Below are 21,381 nucleotides of genomic sequence, written 5' to 3'. Positions count from 1 at the left end.
CTTGCACTCCAAAGTTCAGGAATGCCCGACTTTACCTCACACCAGGAAGTCACCACTGCACAAGACGCTCCATCTGCACAAAGCTGGTGACTAGACACTGGAACACAGCTGGAGAACTCCAGGTCTCCATGGGGGCGCTTGCTAACAGCAACGACTTAGCAGCAGGAAGAGACACCACTTCCACTTGAAAAAGTCCATATGAATACATCTAATTGGTGGAACAGAATTCAGATCCAGAATCTTAGATGATAAGAATTCTAGATCGTGTAAATTTTTGCTTTCTAGGCTTTGTTGTTAAAAAGTAGAGTAGAAAATGTGACAAACGTTTATGCCAATTCAGCATTTACTGAACCTTTAATGTGTGCCACGCCTCTTTCTAAATGTCCTACAAGTATTAATTCATCCAGTGCTCACAACAATCCCATATGGTTTATTTCCTTGCAGTTAAGGAAACTGAAGCACAGAGAGGAATAACACACTGCTCTGGGTCACACAGTTATTCAGGGACACAGCCAGGATTCAAAGCCAGGTCAGCTGACCCTAAAAGAGGCTCTTCCCCAGTACTGTTTCCTTAGGGGAGTAACTTCACCTCTTTAATAGATTAATGAGGATGAAATTTATTTTCTACTCTGTTTTGCTTTTTGTATTGACCAAACAGCTATGCATTCTCACTTAAAAATTTGTATAATAAGGTGGCATCTCAAAGAAATCAGTATAGACTAAAGGTGGCCAAGACAATCTGGCTGAAGGTTTATTAGACTTACATATATGTGCAACACTGAGAGTGGAAGCCTCACTCCTTTCTTAGAGGATAGCAGAATAAAAAATACTACCATTCTAGTTAGAGTGAAAAAAAGACTTGAAATATTAATGCTCCAAATGGGAGATGATGTTAAATGCTTCCATATCTGTGGTTTCATAGAGAGAAATATAGCAGTATGTTTCAAGAACCAAAAATAGTTCACACTCTTTGATACAATAATTTCACTTCTGAAAATGTAAATCAAAGTTTAAGATGAAATATGCAGGAAGATCCTCACTGAACATTATTTTAATAGAAAAAACAATAATATAAAAATATTCATCTAGGCAAGTGGCTAATGTTATACCTTCTGAACAAATATAATGTCAATAAAATTATGCTAACTAAAAATATTAACAAGTTGGGAAGATTATTCTGATAGAAATGTAGATACAAAAAAGAAGAATATAGACTTCATTTATGTAATATAAGACTAAGAAAGAAAAAAATCACTTATATGTTATAAATTTGCATATGCAATTTGATCTCTTTCTCAACCTTGTAATTTTCACTTATCTGCTGATTTATATACTTAGTGATACATATATTTTAACATTTGGTCAAGCCAAATCTACCTCATTATTATTACTTTAAATTTTTTGGCTATATTTATGGAATTATTCCTCTAGATAAACATTTTGTTTTATTCAGATGAATTATTTTTGTTAAATTCCACACCCCAAAACTGAAACTGCAAATAAACAACACAACCTGTTGGAATTCTGAACAACTGCTAAAGTAATACATTAATTTGGAGACCATGGATTCTTCACAGTATTGACTCTTCCCATCTAATGGCGCAGTAGTATGTGTTTTATTTATTTAAATTGTTTGTTATCTTTCAGTGAAGGTTTGGAGTTATTCATCTAGGTTGTGACATCATTCTAGCCCCCTTTCCCTTCCAACTCCCCTGTAAACACTCTCTTTGAGGAGTTATCACTATGTCTCATTCTTCTGCACCCACTCGTTCTCCCATCCATTCTAAGATAGCTTCTAACTTCACCACTCAACCAAAATTACTCTTCAGTGACTTCTGCATCATTAAATTCATTGGACATTTTTATTTAAAATAAAAGTAATAAGGGGCATCTGGCTGGCTCAGTTGGGAGAGCATGCAACCCCGGATCTCAGAGTTGTGAGTTTGAGCCTCATAGGGGGTGTAGAGATTACTTAAAAGAATAGTATCTTTAAAAACAAATGTAATAAGTAATGAAACATTTCAAACTATCAAAATACAGAGGATATTATAATAAATTCAAATTAATAAATGATAATATTTCATCATTCCTGTCCTATATTTTTGCTGTCATCTGGAATTGTAGGACTTCTGAACTTGTAACAACCCCCGTGGTCTGAAATGACATCTCCTTTTTTATGTATATGCAGTTCTCGGATTTCTTTAAAAATTGGCCACTAAAGTTACTCTCCTCAGAACTGCCTCTATCCTTAGCCTATTTTGTGGTAAGACCGTTTTTTTCTCATTGATTTCTAGGATTTGAAAGGCTGCTTTATACAGTATAGTCTAGATGTTGGCCATCTGTCAATTATACATACTGTAAGGATGTTCTCCCAGTTTGTGGCAATTCTTGATTTTATTTCATTTTTCTTCAGAGGTGTCTAATTTTACTGCATTTTAAAACTCATATATATACATATACATGCACTTTTTCATTTACGTGGTTTATTGAATAAAAAAGCAAAGCTTTATTATAAGATTCATTAAAACTACTTGTTAATATTAAGACTGGCATAAACTTTTCACCTACATGAGATTTGCCGAATGCACACCACACAGCCCTGTAATAAGGGTCAAATACATCCGCAAGTTAGACTGAGTTTTCCAGATAATATTGAAATTTAAGCTTTTGTTAAAAACATGTACTAAGAATTGTCAATTTCTATTAAAAAATTGTCAGTTTCTATGAAACTTAAATACTTTTATCTGTTTAAGAAATCCTTTCCTGGGACACCTGGAGGGCTCAGCAGGGGAGCATCTGCCTTCAGCTCAGGGCGTGACCCCGGAGACCCGGGATTGAGTCCCACGTTGGGCTCCCTGCATGGAGCCTGCTTCTCCCTCTGTCTGTGTCTCTGCCTCTCTGTGTCTCATGGATAAATATATAAAAATCTCTTAAAAAAAAAAAAAAAAAGAAATCCTTTCCTATCCCTAGATCGCAAACCTAATCACCTCCGTTTTCTTCTAAAAGTTTAAAAATTTTCCTTTTTACATTTAAGCTTTTGAAATTTCCATACAAATAACAAATTCCTTCAATACTATTATTAAAAGCCCCAACTTTCCCTCACTTATGTGTAATATAGGTAGAGAAATGCATCTGTGTATGGGGATGTTTCTGGCTCTTTCTTCCTTTCCACTGATGACACCACTTTAATTACTGTAGCTTAGATATAGAATCTTACTATAAGACAGGATAAATTCCTCTTTCCTTCCTTTTCTCCTTCACAGTTTTGACTATTCTTGGCAATTCGCTCAACATGATTTTTTTTTTTTTTTTTTTGGAATGAAGCTTTTAAATTCTTTATTAAAGAACTGAAACTTTTCCAGATTTAGGTTATATATATGAAATAAAATCAATTTCTGATGAAAACTAAACACATATACACCATCAGAAACACTTCTGTTCTAGGATTGGGGATGAATAGGTGGCAAAAAATGTTTAATAATGCCTGAACCATACAGCAAAAACCCAGTTTTTTTTTTTTTTAAGTAATTTACCTTTTGAAATTTTCTTCTTAAGAAAATTTTGTGAAATGACCTATTGACTCTGCCATCTGTGGTTCATGATGTTAAGGTCTGTAGGGCAAGTAAAAGAGTTTTCAAATCTGGAACCAATAATCTGCCTATACATTTTTCATCCTATTCTATTCTTACATTATGGTTTCTATTCCTTACTTTCTCTCTTGAATCATTTTAACATTTTATGTTCTTTGTGGAGGGTGGGGAGGGGTGGTGGTGGCTTAAACAATTGGTATTTATTTTCTCACAGTTCTGGAGGTTGGAAGTTCAAGGTGTCAGCAGGTTTTTTCCTCAAATAGCTTAAAAATTTGTAGTTTTGTCACGTATTGATTTATTCTTGGTAGTTCTTATTGTAGATATTATCCTATACTTTTCTTTTTGCATTTTGTACAATCTTTGTAAATTTTAGTTTTAGTTTATTTTAGTTTTTCTTTATTGCCTACAAGAAACCTTACAATTCTATAAAGCTAAATAACAAACTAAAATCATAGAGTTGATAGGCAGTGTGGTGGAGCCCAGATTTGGATGCAAGCTTTCAAGCCCGAAATGCCATATACTTATCATCATGCTGGTTTGTCTCCATTTTATTTCTCCTCCCTGCAACCCCCCTTACTTCAAATAACATATTTTTCTTATATTCTAATGATAGCACATAGTTAATGCAGCTTAATACACTTTCTTACATTTCTTGTGGTACATTTCGCATTATATGTTGCATGGTCCTTTCATTAGCCTAAGGCCACTTCCTTCCCTCAACACTAAGAATATTCTATTATCTCAAATTCTCTAGATGCCAGTTATTCTGATTCTGCCATTACCTGACCTTCCCACACTCATTAATTCTGGATTTCACCAATTCTACATCTAACATATCATATAATTTAATCTGTCCACTTCTCCCCATATTTACTGCCACTACGCTAAGTCCATCGTCATCTTTCACATTAATCACTAAAAATAACTTCACTAATCTTTCTAAAACTAGTTTTGTGACAACCTTATCACCACTACCACATGACCTTTACCATCACCACTAAATCCATTCTTTTTACAAGAGGCAGATGGATTTTCTAAGAATGGATTCTAATCATGCCATGCCCTACAACAGCTTTCTACTTACGAAGAAAAGCAAAATCCGAACATTAACATGACTTATAAAGCCATGAATCATCTACTGGTCTACCCTACTAGCTTCATTTAAGCTATTCTCAATCATCTTATTCCTGTGGATTTATCCATACAGGTCTTTGTTTTGAAAATGCACCGTGGTCCTAGTGTGACCAATGTTCTTGCCTGAGACTTCCCTCAGATTTTAACACTGAAAATTTCACACCTTGGAAAAATCTTCCTCTATCCTAAACAAATGGTACATTTTCAAATGCTGTTGAATAGAGGAAAAATAAATGTACTTTTTAGCCTTGGAAGCTATACGCTCTTATTAGTCTATTCTTATCTTTCGTTGTACTTATGAAAATTATTGAGTTATTAGTTGTACAAATAACTATCTCCTATTTGCTTTTCCAACATAAGTTCCATCAAAGGCAGTACCTGAACTGTCTCCTAGAATTAAACAGTGTTGTTTGCATACAAAAAGTGCTCAGCATTTTCAAAATTAAAACCAGTAAAGTTTATTTTAATTATTTTATGCTGGGCAGCCTGGGTGGCCCAGTGGTTTAGTGCTTGCCTTCAGCTCAGGGTGTGATCCTGGAGTCCCGGGATCAAGTCCCACATTGGGCTCCCTGCATGGAGCCTGCTTCTCCCTCCGCCTGTGTCTCTGCCTCTCTCTCTGTGTCTGTCATGAATAAATAAATAAAATCTTTAAAAAAAATTATTATCTTATACTTTTGTTGCTATATGAATGAGTTTTTATTAGACCTTATGATAGATAACTGGAGGTGTACAGGAAAACTATCACTTTACATATGTTATTTTTTGTCTTCAAGAAAACTAGGAATTTCATTTATCTTGGCTTTGTACATTTGGATAGTCATAAACTCTTAAGAATTAGAAAGGGTCTTAGAGACCACCTAGTTCACTCTGCTCGTTTACAGATGAGAAAAACTGAGGCCCAGACACGTTAAGTAACTTGTTCAAAGTGACACAGCTAATTAGTAGCAGAGCCAGTCCAGGAACCAAGACCTTATTACTCTCAAAACAGCAATCTTTCCACACTGCTAATCAGGGATGATCACAGTTCCTTAGGCGACCATAGAGGTGGAAGATTCCGACTCAGATCCTTGTCTGGTTGGCTAATTTACTATGTCTCAACACAAGGCCCTTTAAGTTTTCTCATGAGCTTCCGTACTTTCCACCAAATGTGTTTCCTTATTGAAAAAGAGTGTGTTGGAGGGAAGAGTTCAGGCCTAATGCATTTATCTTATCCCCAGAGCCTAGCACAATGCCTGGCATATGTGAGACAATGATATTTGTTGAGATAATATGAGACTGAATAAAGGTGCTGCATGTGTGAGCACACATGCCAAAGTACTGTATTGGACAGGTGACGTAAACAGGGAAATTCTTCAAACCTTTTTTTTTTTTAATTTTTTTATTTATTTATGATAGTCACGCACACACAGAGAGAGAGAGAGATAGAGAGAGAGAGAGGCAGAGACACAGGCAGAGGGAGAAGCAGGCTCCGTGCACCGGGAGCCTGACGTGGGATTCGATCCCGGGTCTCCAGGATCACGCCCTGGGCCAAAGGCAGGCGCTAAACCGCTGCGCCACCCAGGGATCCCTCTTCAAACCTTTTGTAAGATGAGGCTTTTAGGGTCCTGCCTATGAGAAGAAAAGAAGGGAGGTAGAGAGGGGTAGGGGAAAGTAGAGGAGAGAATTAGAAAGCGTGAATGTGTGTGTGTGTGTGGGTTAGTAAAAAAATCTTGGCCTCTTTCAAAGGATTTTTAGTTTAAAAAAAGTTGACAGTAAAACTCACTAATATAAAATGTTAAGCTTTTAGTGTGTTGCATTAGTTTCCTTTGTGTGAGATTTAAAACTATCTTTGGGTTTTTAGAAGATACAAGATACAAGTCTATTTTGTGAGGTTTACAAACCATAACAAAGTGTTTGTTATGTTTGCAAATTTATAAACGCAGCGGAAAAGTACCTGATGAGCCTAAATATGAAACAGGTACACATCCAAACAGCAACTGTCATTGCTTCAAATCTTTCATGAAATAAAAATCACAAATCACATGATTTTAAAGGTGGAAAATAACTTTCAGGAATCTTATTGTCATTAGGGCTAAGTGACCTGCTTAGATTAATCACAGTGCATCGTACCGTATCTCAGGATGCTTTCCTTTCTTCTTCACTTCTTTTGAAAGAATAAAAATCATAAACAAAAATAAAACTCAAGTTTTTAGTAAGTTACAAATAAATTGTCACCCAGGACAGTAAAGAATTACTTGAATTATCTTTATAACTTGCCATTGTCTATTTGTGCATTGTGTTGTGATTCTATGACTACATCAAGAGTTGGAGCATAAGTTTTTCTATCTGATGGAGAAAAAATGGTAAGAGGATGCCCAAAGTCATAGTAGTAAGTACAATTCAGTGGGGTCCTTGCATCTCACACTAACTTCATGAGAAATCTTTGTAACAGTCTACACGATAAATATTTCACTTCTTCATATAATATGATTACATTCTAACACTTGCCAAAATTTGATAGAAATATAATCGATGCAATCCAAATACATTTGTAATGACACTCATTAAAATATGACCAAAGCAAATTCCATTGGGTACTTAATCGTGAGCTTTCACCAATCAGGCAATTAACAAAATTTTTAAATTTCATGATAAATTTTTTCAAGGTAAATCTTTTTATTTGTCATTTGAAAAATATCAAGGCATAGGTTTTAGGTGAAATCTACAACACTTATTTTCTTTCAGTTCTTTAGTGCTAGAAAGATAGTCTTGAATGTCAAAATTCCTAAATCCTTTTCTGATTGGGATCCAGTAGTGTTTTCTTATAAAGTTCATCTGATTAAAACTTGGATTATCTGATTTGAAGGTAGGGTAAACCGTAATTTGATCCACCTAGATGAGATCACTTGCTTGGAATTAACTATGATAAACTAGTTGGTAAGAACAGGACTTAAAAGTGAAAAGAGGCTTTGAACAGTTTTTTTTTTTTTTTTAATATCTGCTTATTTATTTGAGAGAGAGTGAGAGAGTGTGAGTGTGAGTAGGGAGAAGGAGAATCTCCAACAGACTCCGGCTGAGTGAGGAGCCTCACGTGGGGCTTGATCTCACCACCCTGAGGCGCCCTGCTTTGAACAGTTTTGATGGCAGAAAAGTATCACTTGGTGCTTAATTTCATCTCAAATTTTAAATCAAATGAATGAATTAACCTTGGTCGCTTTTCTGGGATGCTACTTTTCTGAAATTTGACATTTAACGGCAACACTACAAGAATTTCCTAGGACCACAGTTTAGTAGGATGAAGTATGAAATGATATGGTAATTTCTGCTCTGCTCAAGGCTGTAAAAGTCTGGGATTGTTTTGTCCATATGTTCTCTTCCAGAGGTAGGTGCAACATTGATTTCTGAGGAAAAATCTGGCTTTCTTGGAAGTATCCCCTCTTGGCCTGCGTTCCTGTGGAGGTAAGAGGCTGGCTATCTAGAAGGGAGCACTCATGAAGTTCCTTGGTTTCCATAAAAGAATAGCAACCTGTTTATTTATCTCTAAAATGTAAGAATCCACCTCAACCAACCACAGAGTACCTGTACTTTAGGCCTCTCTGAGAGCGGAGAAGACTGAAATGCCTAGTACAAGGGCCTCTGTTCACATAGGAAGAATTACTGTAAAAACTGGCATTCTCTGTTTCTCCATTATACTGGTTTTAATTAAATTCAAGTAGAAACATCACAATACTATATTCTTGGATTGTATTTTCCTAATAGACTAGATTTCACGATGGTGCTTATGGCCTTTTATTGATGGACATTAAAAGTAACAAGTGCATGAAACCTGTTATCTCACTTCTTGCAATTATGATGTTGAGGATATTTATTATATACTGTATCCCATATGATGATGACAATGATAAGAGAGTAAAAAGTACATAAAACAACACTTCACTATTTCCGATATTTCATTTAATAAGAAAATCCCCTACATAAAGCCTCATGTGAGAATTCCTTTTTAGGAAGACCTTTGTGGTAAAGCTTGTAGTTCTCTTTGAGAATCTGCTTTTGGCTTTGGCTGTCAAAAAACAGAACAAATGACAGCAGCTTTATAGGTGCTTTTGATGTATGAATTTTGTTCTATTTTCCTCTTGCTCTTCACTGATTAATGTATATTTTTCCCTTTTTTGATTTTTAAAAATTCTCAGATTATTTTATTGCTTTGCTACAGAATCCTTCAAATAACTTATAGAGTAAATTAACAGATAAATAAGAGTGCGGTAGCACTGGATAGTAATGTTTTCCCTGTAGGTATATACAGATGACTAAATGAGTGAAAGTATATAAGTTGTACTGCACCTGGGACGCAGCATGGCCTCAACCAGTTTAAGTTCCCTTACCTAATCATTCTCTTCAGATGTACTACAAAATTTTGCAAATAACCTCATCATTCATGTACTTACCTCTCATCTTTTTTTTTCCTAGTGAAAACTGTTTTATAGGAAATTGTAATAGTTCTTCCCACTTACCATACTGTCCCCTTAGGGAAATCTCTGAGTGATTTTTTCATGGCGGTAATTAACTTTTGACTTCCACAGAAAAGCTCATAGGAGAGGTTAAAGAAGGAGAAAAGGAAAAAAAAAAATTATGTGAAGCAGAGACCTCTCAAAAATAAATGCCTTCAGGTAGGCAGAGTGGCACCATGGTTGTTTCAGGAGTTGGGGGCAAAGTTGAGAAAGGGAGAGAATTATATCTAATGGTGACATTATTTGTAAGAATTTTAAATACTTATAAACTACATTATAAACCACAGGTCTCATTTCAGATGTCCAGTGCAACAGTATGGGTATTAACAGAAGGAAGTGTTAGAGTGCCTGGTGGCGCAGTGAGTTAAGTGTGGGATTGTGTTTTCTGCTGGGGTTGTCATCTCAGGGTGGTGAAACTGAGGCCTGTGTTGGTCTCCACACTCAGCGTGGAGTCTGCTTAAGATTCTCTCTCCCTCTCCCTCTGCCTCTGCCCCCTGAGTGCGTATGTGCTTTCTCTCTCAAAAGAAATAAATCTTAAAAAACAAATAGTAGGAAGTGCTGTGTTGAGAATTCTGAAGTTATATCCAGACTCAGCATGAAAAAGTACACTGATCAACTAGCAATGTGTTACACATGCAGCCTAAAGAAGGAGAAATCAATGCTGCCTATTTGCTGCCTCTGCTGTATACAAAATAGGACAGTAATAACAAGGATGATGATGTTAAGACAACTGGAGTTATTGTAATCAGTTAAAGTACAAGTGATATATACAAATTCAAAGAGAAGAAAAAGTGATGAAATTCTTTTTCTGTTTTACTTATGTATTACCATACACATCTTCAAACATTTTTTCATAGACATTCTTAAGACACAGACATTCTAAACAGACATTTCTATGCAGAAAATACAAGACGGCTTCCAAGGTTAAATTCTGAGAATTATTTCCAAAAATATTTACTCCCTTAAATATGGAAAAGCATTCGCTTTTGTATGTCAGTTATCTTTGTTATGAAATACACCAACCCAAACTCATGCTTTAAACAGCCACCATCATTAATTTTGCTTATGAATTTGCATTTGGGCAGGGTGCAGTTGGGGTAGCTTGCCTCTGCTCCATGCAGCACCAACTGGGACGACACAAAGGTTGGGACTGACTTGACAACTGGGGATGCTGAATTTCTCTGATAACTTGCTCAGTCATGTGTCTAATGGTTGTTGCTGGCTGCAAGGTAGGAATTCAGTTGGTGTTGTCAATCAGAACACTTATAAAGAGGCCCTTCCGTGAGGCTGTTTGGCTTCCTCACTGCATGGAGGCTAGTCTCCTTGAGCAAGTGTCCCAAGAGGCAGGAAGTGGAAGATACCAGTTTCTTCAGGCCTGATCTGGAAACTAGTACTGTACCTTTTTGCTATATTCTAATGGTCAGTCACAAAGGCAGGTTTAGAAGAAGAGGACATAGACCTGTTCCTTAACAGGAGAGTGTCAAAGAATTTGGAGGCCATTTTTTAAAACTGAGAGAATCTGAAACTACTAACATGGTTGAGAGAGGTACAAAAAAGAGAAAGTTAACAAAAGAGAAAAGAGAAAACTAGAAAGTAAATAAAAGAAATCACTATAAAATATCAATAGGGTGGTAAAAAAGGTATGAAATGATTTTAAAAAGAAAGCATTAAATTGAGAGAATAAAGTAGGTATTGAGCATGTGTGATATATATACCTAGTGACCTTCAGGATAAAAGATATGGCCATATGTTCTGGACACTTAGAATAGTTCGTGATGTGTTAAAGGACAAGTCTAGATATATCACATCTTAAATTCAATGAAACTTTAAAATCAAAAGTTGATAAAAAATCTAATAAAGCAAAAACAACTTACCAGTAATCAGTGCAAATTTATGCTAATTATGTAGTTGAAGTCAAATATTATATTAACAAAGCCTTCCATGAACCAATTATAATAATTTGTTTTAATATAATGCAAAATAGTAGTCTTTGTCAGGCTCTTTATCTTGTCCAAGAAGCAAAAATATAAAATTATTATAGCTGTCTAAGATAACAAATAACCAGTACTTTTGTTCTCCATCTATAATGAGTTCTGGTTCAATTAATTCACATGACACTATTAATTAATGATAAAAAATGAAAGTCAATATTTACTGAGTTATTACATATTAGCAATTATTCTAAGTATTTTATATGCATTAGCTAATTTAATGCTCAATATTAATATCCCACTTTTGCCAGTGAGGAAACTGAGGCATGAGTATTTCACTGATTATTCAATGTCATTCAACTAGTAAATGGTAGAGCCAAAATACAGGCAATCTGACTCCAGAGGCCCAAACCAAACCCACTACACTCTGTAAAAGGCAAAAGGTACCAGTACACATGACTAAAAAAGCATTCTTCATATTTCATGAAAATAGTAGTTTTTAAATATGTAGTAGACTCTTTCAAGCTTGATTTTTTCATAAAAAAAAAAAGAGAGAGAAGGATGAGTTAAATCACAGAATGAAATAAAACAACTTTTTCTCAAACTCTCTTTGGAAACAAGAAGCAGGTCATAGAGATATAAATCAGAAAAAAAAAGGATGACAGTAAGAGGGACAGTTGTAAGATGTTCCCTATTTTCCTGTCTCACACTGCCTTCAAGTAAAACACGATGAGAAAGACTCATTATTTGTCTAGGAGCAAATACAGGGGCTATGGAGGATACTTTTAACTAACAGTGAAATCGTGAATGACACTCAACAGAACTTCTATTGAATGTGTTCAGAGAAGATCCATTTGTAGTCCTCAAGGGACCCTCAAGGGTTAAACCTGAACGAAAATTCATTTTATCCTATCTAATGAAGATCAAAGTTAATGCCTCTTAGAGAAGGGATTTGCTTGTAAGAAAATGATAAACCCTCAAAACTCACAATCTGCTTTTATTGTTTTAACATCATCAAATACTAGAAAGGCTAAACAAAAAGAATTTTTTTAAGGATAGTTTTTTTAAGAAAATCAGAGAGAAATTAACTGTAAGAACTGTTAATTGTAAGAATGTTCCTATATAATCAACCTTCCAGTTCAGTAATGGAGATTACTAACTGTTAAATCATTAAGGGAATGATTTTAGAGTGGAGAGTGCTGAGGGGGGGCATGGAACTCCTTAATTCCCATTAGATTTTTCTTTTTTTAAAGAAGACTTAATATATGCACTCTTCTAGGTGGTGAAGATAAAGAGGTGACCTACAAAAGTTCTAAAGGAACAAAGTCCAATAGAGGAGGTCGACAAAAAAACCCACTTTTATAATACTGTAGTAGTAAGTCCTATAATACAGCTATTCAAACAGAATACAGAACAGGACACAGCTCTCACTCAGTCTGATGGACAACAGATAACTAAGACTTCCAAGAGAGGGTGATACCTGAAGTGATTCTTAAAGACTCAGTAGCATTGGGACACCTAAGGGGCTTAGCAGTTGAGCTTCTGCCTTTGCTCAGGTCGTGGTCCCGGGGTCCTGAGACTGAGTCCCACATCGGGCTCCCCACATGGAGCCTGCTTCTCCCTCAGTTTGTGTCTCTGCCTCTCTCTCTCTGTCTCTCATGAATGAATGAATGAATGAATGAATGAATAAATAAATAACATCTTTTTAAAAAATCCGCAAAATTTAACCAAAAAAAAAAGGAAGCAAACACAATGGCTCTGAAATAGTAATTTGAATGACATACATTTTGTGGTTCTAGTAGAGTTCATTGCAATTACATGAATAGGACCAAGAATCATCAGATAAAAATAAAAAACGTTTGAATCATATATATTACAATTTTAATCCTTCCTCCCTTCTTGTTTTTCTCTTTCCCTATATTTTTTCCCCTACCAAACATTCAAAATCTGTCTTATGAGTGAGGTATTTTTTTTAAGCAATGAAGACAGGAAAATAAAGAAAAATATCCTCTTTGAAATATCTTAAGGCAAGTTGGAAATCAAGTCTTTTTTTCATATAAACATGGAAGGGCATTTTTAAACGTTTACAGACCACCTTGAATTATCTTTAGGATAAAAATGGCAGGTAACAAAGATATCAAACAATGGCTCATGACTGAAAGTAGAATAAACACTGGTATTGTTCCGTATCTTAAATATATATCTAGCTCCAGTGAATGAAGAGGAAAAAGTAGGTTAGGAAGAGCTACATTCAGTCATTCATAAATATTTATTGATTATAACCAAACAACTCATAACCAGAATATATGTCAAAAGTGCTTTCAAATCATTTAAAAAATGTAATAATAGGAAAATGGGTTAAACACTTAGGTAGACACTTCATTAAAAGAGAAATTGAAGTTGCTAACAGATAAACAAAAAGGTACTAAATGTTTCTCGAATCAGAAATGTAAATTTAAAGCAAAATGATTTAAGCTTGGCTAAAATAAAAGTCCAGGTGATAAAGTAGAGCAATATACTATTTGGTGAGAAAGGAACTGGTATAACCAATTCAGGGAAGTTTCACATTGCTCAGTAAATTTGAAATTACACATACTCTATGACATCGCAATTTCACACTTAGGTATGGAGTTTATATAAGATCCTGTCTAATCATAAAGGGAGAGCCACTTCTACAAGAATTTTCAGGGTAGCCTTGTTCAATAAAGCTGCAAACTGAAGACAATGAATGCCCATCAACAGCCAAAAGGTTCAAAAAACTGCAATATGTTCATATAGTGAAATATCATATAGCATAAAATCAACACACTACAGCTACATGCAAACAGATGAATCTTAGAAAAACATTGAGAAAACGAAGACCCAAGAGAATATGTACTACATGATTCTAATTTAAAACAGGCAAAACTTAACTAACTATAGGGCTTAGCAATATATACTTAGGTGGTAGAGCCATAAACAAAAGCAAGGGAGTGATTACCACAATAGAGAGGAAGGTAGTAATTATGGACAGAAAGGGAAAAATGAGGACTTCTGAGGTGCTGGCAAAGTGGTGTTTCTTTTTTCTTTTTTAAAAGATTTTATTTTTTTCTTTGAGAGAGAGCTAGAGAGAGTGCGTGCACACAAGCAGGGGGAGGGACAGAGAGAGAAGCAGACTCTGCTGAGCAGGGAGCCCGACCGAGGGCTGGATCCCAGGACCCCAGGACCCCAGGATCATGACCTGAGTCAAAGGCAGACACTTAACTGACTGAGCCACTCAGGAGCCCTCAAAGTACTGTTTCTTGATCTGGGTGGTACAACAGAGGGATAAGCTTCATAATTTGGTGATCTGTGTACTTACATACTTTTCCTTATATTTCATACTGCAAAAGATTAAAAAGAAAAATCCTAAAGGGAACTGAGAAATGTGGAATAGCTGAAAATACAAAAGAAGTGAATGATTCAAAAAAGACAGAAAGACAGAGATTCATTGAGCACCTTCTACATGCTAGGAACTACGTTGGGTGTTGAGGACTTGGTGTAAAAAAGAGACATAATCTCTCCAAAACTCCGAAAGGAAGGTCAAACGAATCATCATGAAAATCATATTTAATTAAAAACTGATTGCTATGAAGGAAAAGTTCACAGTGCTTCAAGACACACTGACACACTGAGTTTTAGGTGTCCGGAAGGCTTCACCGAGATACAATACATAAGCTCAAACTTTAATAATAAGCCTAAATTAACCTGGGAGAGAAGGAGGAGGTGAGTATTCTAGGCAGATGGAATAGCACACATAAACCAAGGAGGTAAAAGCAAGTTGATGCCCACCAGGCACTAGCAGCAGGTCGGTGTGGTTAGACTCAGTAAAGTACGGTCCCAGACGAAGATGAAGAAGTAGACGTGGGCAAATCATGGAGGAACTTGTAGCCATACTAAGAATTGTGAGATTTTATCTCAGGAGCAATGGAAGGCATTGAAGATTGTTGTTTTGTTTTGTTTTTGTGCAGAGTAGTGACAAGTTCCAACTCATCGTTCAAGATCACTTTGGATGCTACATGAAGAATGAATGGCAGGGAGCAAGGAGGCTACTGCGACGGTCTGGGCAAGTAGTGATGAGGACTTGCCTGGAGTGAAGGCCCGGAAAATGGGCTTGGGGTTAAGATTACAGTGTATCCTAGAAGGCTACTGAGCACGCTTACAGCATGGATGTGGCAGGTGAGGAACTTGCCCCATCACTGTTTTGGGCAACCGGAGGGATGTAATGGATGGACAATGCGGGAGGAGCAGGATGAAACAAGGACTCAGGGCAATCTTGTCTTTTGACATTTAAGTAGAGGTGATCGGCGGTTAGTAAGCCTGAACTTGAGAGACAGGGTTGGGTTGAAACTCAGGAACTGTTGCAAACGGACGATATCTGAAGTCCTGGGAACGGACTTAAGGTGAAAATACAGAAGGGAAAAAAGGTCTAAGTACAAGACCGTTCCGTGAGGAGCACTCAGGAATCAGGTAGAGGAGACTAGAAGGAGCTATTAACAGATGACCGAGTAATAGCAACGTATGACACGGAGGACAGTGACCCGGCTAATGAGCCTGGCCTCTCCGTGTAGCGCAGGTGTGAAAGACAGTCTTTGTTAGTAATGATCATATACGGGAAGTACTGACCGTTCATTTTCTAAACGTTGTGAAATATTCACACTTTTCTGCAACAAACAGACTCAAACAGAATGTATCTTCCCTTACCTGGGCTCATTTTCCTATGTTTCCTCTATCTTGCTTAATGCTATTACTTACATGGCTTCACCTCTCCTGTACGTGGTCAATTCTGCTAATAAATTCATAAACATTTTTAATTTGCCCTCTTTTATGTTTATGATTCCTGTGGTTCTAGTTACACTACCTAAAGCACAGTTCAGCTCACTTTACTCTGTGTACAGAGGCATTAGCCTCTGAGCCTGTAAGTTTAATGAGCACCTACCATGTGCTAGCCACTCTTAAAAGATGTGGGATTTGTTCTTGCACGGAATTCCTGCCTCTGTGGAACTTACTTTCTAGTAGGGAAGCCTGTTGCTCAGACATTAATGAGGCACAAGCTATAATGCTAGGGAGTAATGAGTGCTATGAAGAAAAATAAAGCAAAAAGATTATGAGGGAAAGAAAATAAAGCATAGTTGTGTCTCTCCATCACCAACTATGCCTCTAGCAAGTTCCACACGCAGAAGTATTTGTCACTTCACCACTTTTTGCCTTTCCTCCTAGTACTTTTCTTCTGGCCTGTAAACTGTAGGAGGCAGGGATTACAATCCTCTGTGACCTCCAGTTCCTCTCATCTTGCAGATACTGAATTCAAATGCACCATTTTTTTTACAAAGTCATGAGTGTTCCTAAAAGATGCTGAAAAATCTTAATTGACTCTAAATGATTATCAGCAACAATTAAAATGTAATCAAAATCTCTAATTTGCTCCTATTTTTCCTGCTATGGCTATTTGCTTCTGTTTATTTCTTAGCTATGACATATGGTCCTAGTAATGTTTATAAATTAAGTTAATGTATATCAAGATGGCAAATCACACTATGTCTGCATTACCACTTCTGTTCTCTGGCTCGATGGCCTGTCACCTTTATTAAGGAGCACAGTCTGCCAGTGTTGGCTAAATTTAGTAAAGCAATAAATTGTGCTTGTGTTGACTCTCTCATTTCTAAGTAAAACTGCTGTATTTTCAATGTAATTTTGATGGCTAGAAGTCATCAAACATTAATCCTAAGGGTAAGAGAATAAATTTCAATACTGGCACAATTAGCCAGCTGATGAAGGTAACTACAGTCGGTTAGCATGGGCAAAGAGCCTCTGGTGGAATGTCTATCATGAAAAAGCTCCTTGGGATGTTGTGTATCCTTCCTGGCTAACCTCAACCTCTCTGACACCATCTCACTTCACAGACATGAAAGCTGATGTGCACAGTGATTACTTCACTTGTGAAAATTATATGGGCAATAAGACGCAAAGCCAGGATTAGAATTCAGAACAGCTCTCTCCGGCCCTGCAAAGGTTCTTTTCACTAGCTCTGGTATTTCTGAAACTCCACCTCTACAAAATCTGTGACATAGGGCAAGCAAGACTGAAGGATGTTGTGTTAAGCAAAGTTAAAGAAGATAACTTCAGAATTGCTTAAAATCTAGAATATGTTGATGCATGCTGACATGCTCTAAAAGAAGTACCCAGGATTTTCAGATGTATTTGGTGAATAATTTTTTTAACAGAGCACTTATTAATGGAGCATAATGGAAAAGAGTTTGGGGAACGTAAATCTGCCTCCTTTATTTTCAATCTTTTGACTTCAAAATATATGCCCAGGATGCACAGTTTACATATTATAAAGAATCTCTGAATTGATTTTACTTAATCTACTAAATAACAGAAGTTGTGGGGGAATTATTGATTTATAGTTAGTGGTGTAGGTCAGGTCCTCTGAGTTCATTACCCAAATGTGATATTTTGATCACTTAGGAATATTGGCCATTGCAGCATATTTTTACAGATACAAAAATAAATTGTGTTTAAAGTAGCTATAACATTAAGCAAGTTAATGGCATGTTTTTTAATAGACTGAAGGGAGCTTTTAAAGACATCCACATTCTTAGAATTAAGTCGTTTTATTCCCATTTCATGATGAAGGCATTTGAAATCTGCATTTCTGGCAAGTATGTTTAAATTTTAATTCTTCCTTTGACAACACGAATATTTGATTTCAATTGCTTTAAAACAAACTCTAAAAATCAATAACAAAAAGGACAAAGTAGTTTTGAGACTGTGATAAAAATAGGTACTAAAATGCTACTGGTTATACAGGATCTGTGGTGAATAGGTCAGCTCAAGGTCCCAGGTAAACATCTTGTTTGTGTCCTGAAGCCTTGTTTTCTGCATGCCTTATGCTCTCAGTAGGGTCCTCCTACTCGGGTCTAAACATGGGGCCACTGCACCCTATCGATCTTCTTTAAATCTCCAGAATAATAAATTTCAAGGCAACACAGCAGAAGCCGACTAAAGCCCTTTAATTACATCACTGCTGAAAGGAAATCATTGATCAATGGCATTATGGGAAAATAAACTGCCCCCCAAACCAGATCAAAGTCAATAAAATAGCTGACTAGCTGCCCCATTTGGGACTTCTGCTAGATTAGTGCTTGTGGACAAGCAAAAGGGATGATTCTAATGCATGCTGCTTACTGTCTTTTTGAAGCTCTCCCTGGCAGGTGTCATGCTCTGAGCATGGTTTTTGATTACTCTAATTAAATATAATATTATCAACAGATCTTCATATTGATCCTTAAAATCCCCCCCTTCTAAATGAAAAATTAAAAGCCTAGAGAGAGGGCCTCATAGGGTACCAGGTTATTTGAATGATTTTACCCCTTTATCAATTTTCTTCATGTTGAATTATTCTAATATTTATCAATATCAAGGTACCCATTAGCTTAGAAATTGTAAGTAATGTGCAAAATGAGTAATTTCATGACTTGTTCTTCCTGAGATTAGAAAAATTTGGTTTACACGAAGTTACAATCCTTGGCTAAAGTCTAAATAAATCATTTTTCCTATTAAGTGTTGCTGACCATGCCAGTCACTATTCTTTATTGATGATGTTATTTAAACACATTGTCAAATACATGTAACTCAATATGGCAAAGAAATCTTTTCTATCAGGTAATTAGTTCAGAAAACTGTAAAAACATTTTAAGAAAATAATTTTATAATAGCTTATGAACATCTGTTTACAGTTTTCAAATAGGCAAAACAATTTAAATGTTTAATGTCCTATTAATTCCACACATGAACATTTCAAGATGTACTCTTCTACTTGATTAAGAATAATAATCTGCAAACAAATTTGAAAGCTTCAAATCTCTTTTCAAAAGGAAAGAATATAAATTTAGAACATTTAAATATTTATAAACTTATTGGCACTTTAGTATTATTATATCATAAATCGTAACGCTACCTTTAAAGTAAATTGGAGAATTTTGAGAATAACTTAAATTTAAGAACATACAAAAGGAAACCTAAAATATCAGATACAATGACTCATTTATGGGTATTACTTTTGCAACTCGACCCAGGAAAAGCTAATAGCCATGCCTTCTTCCATTCTACATTTCTTCTTATTCATTCCCTATTCCCTCAGGTGGTTCTCATTGCTAATGCCCAAATGGCATCAACCTGTTGTTTAGCACATCTATGAAAAGGCTAGCCTGCTGGCTAATTTACCAAGGGATTAAAGGCCTGAAACCACTTCAATCTGCTACTTTGTTTCCATGTAAAAGCCTTACCCATGACACCAGTTCCCCATGTTAAAACTGAAAATCTCTTTAAAAGAAAGAAAAATTCAATGTGAGAACTGTTTAAGAGAGAAATTGTATGCCAAAAATAATATTCTGCATCCATGAACACTGCTATAAAATTGCATTCTGTTGGTCAAGTCCTGCATTATATACTAAAATGAATTTCAGATATCAAATGTTTACCATTTCATAAAATTAAGAGAATTAACACAGGTACCGATGGTCGTAGGAGGGAATATTGGGGGACCATGAGGATTAATGTAAAGCTAGATATGGATAGATATACTTCATTATTGCAGCACACTATTTAATTAAAATTCATATTTGTGTGTATTTTGTTGAATGTAAAACATTATGGTAACTGCATTAATCCACACAGGAAAACAGAAAGCAAAGAGGCAACTTCCTGAGTTTTTGATTTAGTAAAAATAAAGACCTCAAGGTTCATTATTCTCACAAGAATTGATAAGCACACATATCAATTAATTTTTCTACATGAAAAATATCTGCTCGCTCTATATTTTAAATCAGAACAAGCTTTAAGTTGATACATTTTATGCAAAACACATTTACAGTTTTTCCTATTCAGTTAAAGTTTATCGTCCAGTAAAACTCATAGCAGTATCTTCCTTTAATAACTTTGTTAGTTCATAAAAACCATTATAATAGCACAAAACCTGTGCTAAGAGGTGCCATTAAAACACTGAAAAAAAACCCCATATTTTTAAGGTGTATTCATTACCTAATTTGAACGAAAGCAAACTGAACTGGAAAAAAAATGTAGGGAACCTGTATTTATGTCTTATTGGAGAATAAATGACTAAAATGAAAGCACATATTCATTACATCCTTGCTACAGGTCAGTAAATCTGTTTTACCAATGACTTCAGGACTATCAGAATTAAAGTAGAACTGTATATTAGAGAGGATAAGTTTCCATTTTAAAGTAATCAATTTTCTCTAAAAAATTTTTTCCCAGTCAAAAACAAATTTCAGTAAATTGACTAGACAAGCCATTATTTCACAATATTTCTCTGATGTTTATTTATTATAACCCTGAGAAGTGAGTGAGAAAAAAAGCACAATGACAAAACAGTTGACCCAATAAAAGCTAAATTATGAAGTAGTTTATAGCTTATAGGAGTGACCTGGAATAGATCATTGAAAGGGAAGACAAATATTATTGTTTCTCTCTTCATTTCTTTACTGTCATGACTAGTGTCCCCTGAACCTATTGGTGCCAACAGCGCAGATTTGCTGGAATGAAAAACAATGCCAGCAATGGATATGTCGTGCCAAAGGCTTAAGAGAAAATGAATGTGCTCTAAGTTAGGATCTGTATGATATTCAAATTCAAAGTACTTCACATAAGGACAGGACACTCAAGGTCCCATTTCAATCACAATTTTATTATAGTGACAAATATGAAATTCTGACTGCCAATAAAAATACTGAATTTGATGTAGTTCTGTGCAAAATTCATGGCCTTGAAAGATATTCTACAAACTGTCACCCCCAAGGACCATAATGGATTTGTCTTTAAAGAAAAATGTTTAGAGTATGAATTACCAAATATATTTTATGTAAGTTTTCACATTTTAAATCAAGAATTGTAAATTATTTTCTCAGTTGACATTTATTGACAAAATTAACATTAAGTGGAATTTTCAGATTCCCCTTAATCAAGAGTTATATAATAATGAAATCTATTTTAAGTATTTATTTTCTACCAGAACTAATGTGAATTTCTTTCACAGAACAGTATGTTGAATTTTATATGGTACAAATGAAAATTATTTAAAAATTCTACTTAAATTGCTCATAAAATATAAGCACATATATGTTAATAATACTATAAAAAGTAATGATTTTAACTTTAGCCTTTAAACAATAGAGAAAATGGTTTAGTGGCTTTCAT

General features: G+C 35.5%; 1 protein-coding gene and 1 long non-coding RNA gene across 2 annotated transcripts in view; one reads left to right on the top strand and one right to left on the bottom strand.

The window, feature by feature from the left end:
* RSRC1 (arginine and serine rich coiled-coil 1) overlaps positions 1 to 21,381 on the bottom strand; it is a 397,789-nt gene that overhangs the window by 101,384 nt on the left and 275,024 nt on the right. The window lies entirely within an intron of this gene.
* LOC112652565 (uncharacterized) overlaps positions 1 to 21,381 on the top strand; it is a 37,318-nt gene that overhangs the window by 722 nt on the left and 15,215 nt on the right. The window contains exons 2-3 of the long non-coding RNA XR_004808399.2: positions 8,084 to 8,162; positions 15,132 to 15,339. This is a non-coding gene — a long non-coding RNA (uncharacterized LOC112652565). The remainder of the gene's footprint in view (positions 1 to 8,083; positions 8,163 to 15,131; positions 15,340 to 21,381) is intronic.

The sequence above is a fragment of the Canis lupus genome, chromosome 23, assembly GCF_003254725.2.
Source record: "Canis lupus dingo isolate Sandy chromosome 23, ASM325472v2, whole genome shotgun sequence".
In the NCBI taxonomy this organism is placed as follows: domain Eukaryota; kingdom Metazoa; phylum Chordata; class Mammalia; order Carnivora; family Canidae; genus Canis; species Canis lupus.
Note: the sequence above shows the minus strand (reverse complement) of the source record. Positions and strands in the feature narration are given on the sequence as shown.